We start from the raw sequence: 4,971 nt of genomic DNA on the forward strand, positions 1-4,971 counted from the left end.
GCCGCCGTGCCCCGCCGCCGCCGCCTCACCGCCGTGCTCCGCCAGCCCCGTCGCTCGCCGCCGCCTCCTCCTCCTCCTCCGCCCCGGCCGGCCACCTCCTCCTCGGCCCCGTCGCCCTAGCTCCGGCGAGCTCCCTCGAGGGCGGCCCCGATCGGATCTGGAGCAGCAGCCCACGGTTGACTTTTCTCCCTCCCGAAATATTTCCAAGTCCCAGTGTTTTTACAGCATATTGCCATGTTCATTGCATCGTAACTCTCTACATATAGCTCCATTTCGCGCGTGTAATATATCGAAATGTTCGCCTCGTGATGCTCTACATTTTGTTCAATTGCACCATGTTCATTGGAGTCCATCTTGATGCCCAAATCTCTGATGCAAGAGTGCTAGTTGCTGTTATCTGCTGTTACTTATCAGAACTTGGAGATTTGTTATTTTTGTTGCATTTAATATGTGCATTTTATGGGCATGAGCTCTACATGTGTTTTGTTGTATGCCGTGCCATCTTTCCAGTAGTGTATGCCATGTATTTTCGTGATCTCTGTCGTGACTAGCACAAGCATGCAAACTAGGCTCCGTAATGTTTCTGATTTCAGGGACAGTAATTTCTCCAAGTCTGTCTGCTGTTATTTTGTTGCCATGTAACTTGATGATACAGAGAGATCCGTGCATATTTTGGAGATGTTCAGTAAGGATGTTTTGTAGATATTGTTGTAATTGATCCATTCCTGCCCTTGTTTGCAATTACGGGTGCCATAGGATGACTCAATGTTGCTCTACTTTTGCTATAAAATATTTCTGGCAGATTGTTTACGTGTTATTCAATTTTGCCAAGCTTGTTGTAGTTGATCCATACATGATATGTACTTTCTCTTGCCATGGATATCTTCATAAACTTGCCATATTGCTATAGGTATGCTTGTTTTGTCATGCATTGCTTTGTGGTGAGTGCATCAAGCTCACCAAGATGCCTTCATATTATTGTTTCTGCCATGCTCTGTTTTCTGCTAAGTCTGGAACCTGTTAACGAAACTTGCTATGTTTACATGGTTGGCATCATATCTTCTGGTCCTTTTTGGCTTATGGCCATTAAGGGACTTTTTTCATATGCATTTAGTAGAACACTGCCATTCCTTGTTTTTCCATGTTAAGTTCCTGTAGCACATTGATTTCGTGCTCTGAACATTGCTATCTGATGCTGTTTTCTGCCATGTCCAGTAATTTCACCAAGTCTGTGAACCAGATATCTTTTGTACTTTTGTCATGCTTGTTTGAGCTTGTTATGTTGTGAACTAGCCGTATATCAGTGTTCATCTTTTGTCAAGCATCTACTGTAGATTACTTCCATATGCTTTGTTGCTATGTTGGAGTGCTGTAGCATTGTTACTTGTTGCTTTCTAAGTGCTATCGTGCTGTTAATCGCAGATTCGTGTCATTCTTGTTTTGCTTGCCATTTGCAAACCGTGCATCCGTTTCCGGTGATCTTTATATCGATTTTGACCGAAATCATCTCATCTTTCCAGTGCCATGCTTGGTTTGCCATGTTACTGCCTTGTTAATCATTTTCTTTCCGGAGCATGCATATGCATCGCATATCATATCTCGCATATCATTCATGTTTTGCATCATGTTGCTTGTGCATTTCCCGTGATTGATTGTGGTTCCATTGCTTGTGTTCTTGTCTTGGGTAGAGCCGGGAGACGAGTTCATGAATGAGGAACCTGTTGAGTACGCTTACGAGCATCAAGCTTTCGACAACTCTGAGAACCTTGCAGGCAAGATGACCACCCCTCAAAATCACTTCTATCTTTGCTTTGCTAGTTGTTCGCTCTATTGCCACGCTGCGCTACCTATCACTTGCTATATCATGCCTCCCATATTGCCATGTCAGCCTCTAATCATCCTTTCCTAGCAAACCGTTGTTTGGCTAAGTTACCGCTTTTGCTCAGCCCTTCTTACAGCGTTGCTAGTTGCAGGTGAAGATGAAGTTGGTTCCATGTTGGAACATGGATATGTTGGGATATCACAATATCTCTTATTATATTAATGCATCTATATATTTGGTAAAGGGTGGAAGGCTCGGCCTTATGCCTGGTGTTTTGTTCCACTCTTGCCGCCCTAGTTTCTGTCATACCGGTATTATGTTCCTTGAGTTTGCGTTCCTTACGCGGTTGGGTGATTTATGGGACCCCCTTGACAGTTCGCCTTGAATAAAACTCCTCCAGCAAGGCCCAACTTTGGTTTTACCATTTGCCACCTAAGCCTTTTTCCCCCGGGTTTTCGCGAGCCCGAGGGTCATCTTTATTTAAACCCCCGGGCCAGTGCTCCTCTGAGTATTGGTCCAACCTGTCAGTCGCCGGTGGCCACCAGGGGCAACTCTGGGCTCGCCTATCGGAAGCTTGGACAATCCGGTGTGCCCTGAGAACGAGATATGTGCAGCTCCTATCGGGATTTGTCGGCACATTCGGGCGGCTTTGCTGGTCTTGTTTTACCATTGTCGAAATGTCTTGTAAACCGGAATTCTGAGACTGATCGGGTCTTTCCGGGAGAAGGTTTATCATTCGCTGACCGTGAGAGCTTATGATGGGCTAAGTTGGGACACCCCTGCAGGGTATTATATTTTGAAAGCCGTGCCCGCGGTTATGAGGCAGATGGGAATTTGTTAATGTCCGGTTGTAGAGAACTTGTCACTTGACCCAATTAAAATACATCAACTGTGTGTGTAGCCGTGATGGTCTCTTCTCGGCGGAGTCCGGGAGGTGAACACGGTTTGAGTTATGAATGACGTAAGTAGGAGTTCAGGATCACTTCTTGGTCATTACTAGATGACGACCGTTCCGTTGCTTCTCTTCCCGCTCTCATTTGCGTTTGTTAGCCACCATATATGCTTAGTGCCTGCTCCTGCTCCACCCCATTTCACCATCCTTTCCGATAAGCTTAAATAGTCTTGATCTCGCGGGTGTGAGATTGCTGAGTCCTCGTGACTCACAGATTCTACCAAAACAGTTGCAGGTGCCGACGATGCTAGTGAAGATTATGGGATCGACCTCAAGTGGGAGTTCGATGAGGAACGTGGTCGTTACTATGTGTCTTTTCCTGATGATCAGTAGTGGAGCCCAGTTGGGACGATCGGGGATCTAGCATTTGGGGTTATCTTATTTTCATTTGGATCTTGACCGTAGCCGATCTATGTGTGTATTTTGGATGATGTATGAATTATATTTATGTATTGTGTGAAGTGGCGATTGTAAGCCAACTCTTTATCCCATTCTTGTTCATTACATGGGATTGTGTGAAGATGACCCTTCTTGCGACAAAACCACAATGCGGTTATGCCTCTAAGTCGTGCCTCGACACGTGGGAGATATAGCCGCATCGTGGGCGTTACAGTCGTCCACCGCCCTGGTGCTCTCGGCGTGGTCTGGTCAACGTGGTCAACGACCGACATGCATCTGAAGTGGACTGTACGTGGAGAGGCCGACAGCTGGGTCCACGGCCGCACGCAAGGAAATGCCTCCTTATTACGCGCAAAATAATGATTCCTCCACCTGACATCAGGGACCCACCGAAAGGGCCTCTATATTTCACGAAAAAAACGTTACCGCCGCTGACAGCTCGGACCCATCAGCTATATCTTCGCACGCAAGGAAGTGCCTCCTTATTACGCACAAAAAAATGAATACTCCCCCTGTTAGCTGGGACCCAGTATAGCGGCAGGCTGACTTGTGGGCCTACTAAGTTGACGGGCACGGAGGGCTTTGTCAACTTAGTCAATATGCACGATTCTAGCTCCAGTGACTGTACGATGTCCATCCAACGGCCGTAGTGCTTCTTCAACCTCTGGTCTTCTTGCTCCAGCCGCCCAAACCAGCGCCGGTCGTGCCTCGTGCTCCTGCCTCCCGTGGCCGGCTGTGATGCGGCGGAGGCCTCACCGCCCCCTACTACTCCCACCGCTGGCCAGCCCATCCCACTACTCACCCACACCCCCTGTTATTCTGCGGCGACGGCAGCCTCACACCGCAGCGAACCAGTGAACCCTCGTACTCCTCTACGCGTGGGCATCCACTGCCGCGTCTTCCCCGGCTCCGCGTCGTCCCCTTCCTAGGCCTCGCCGTCGTCCACCGCCCTGGTACTCTCGGTGCGGCGTGGTCAACATGGTCAAGGAACGGCTTCCATCGGACGTGGACTGTACGTGGAGAGGCTGACAGCTGGGTCCACGGCCGCAGCAAGGAAGTGCCTCCTTATTACGTGCAAAATAATTATTCCTCCACCTGACAGCGGGGACCCACCGGATGGGCCAACGTATTTCGGGAAAAAAACGTTTCCCCCCTAACTGCTGGGACCCACCAGCTACACCTTCGCATGCAAGGAAGTGCGTTCGGGCAAAAAAACAAAACGATTCGCCCCCTGACTGCTGGGACCCACCAACTACATCTTTGCACGCAAGGAAGTGCCTAACAGTCGGGACCCACCTGGTCGAAGCGTACGTAGCGTTGTCATTCTGATCGCGAACGTGTACGTACATATATACTGGTGGATGTAGAGGCGCGCACGTGTCGTAGTAGAGGCGCGTACGTGTCGTAGTAGAGGCGCGCACGTAGCATGTACACGTACGTACAGTGGCCAGGGTGCAAGAAAGAAAATACGGCCACGTATCTGTACATACGAGCGGGGTCTCGAACGCCTACTCGCGCATACGTACGGCCAGGGCTCGTGTACATGGCTGGGTCGGAACAGAGAAATAGCGTCGTCGTCGTCTTCATGGGGAGGCAACGGAATGCGTCGTGTTCATGGGGAGGCAACGGAATGCGTCGTGTTCATGGGGAGGGGTGCGGCGTACCGCAAAACAGAGGAAACGGACCTCCTACGGTCGAAACGGGGGTCCTGTTGATCGGGAGGAGTGTGGCGTACAGCAAAACGGAGGAAACGGACCTCCAACGGTCGAAACGGGGGTCCTGTTGATCGGGAGGGGTG

The sequence above is a fragment of the Triticum aestivum genome, chromosome 3D, assembly GCF_018294505.1.
Source record: "Triticum aestivum cultivar Chinese Spring chromosome 3D, IWGSC CS RefSeq v2.1, whole genome shotgun sequence".
Classification (NCBI taxonomy): Eukaryota; Viridiplantae; Streptophyta; class Magnoliopsida; order Poales; family Poaceae; genus Triticum; species Triticum aestivum.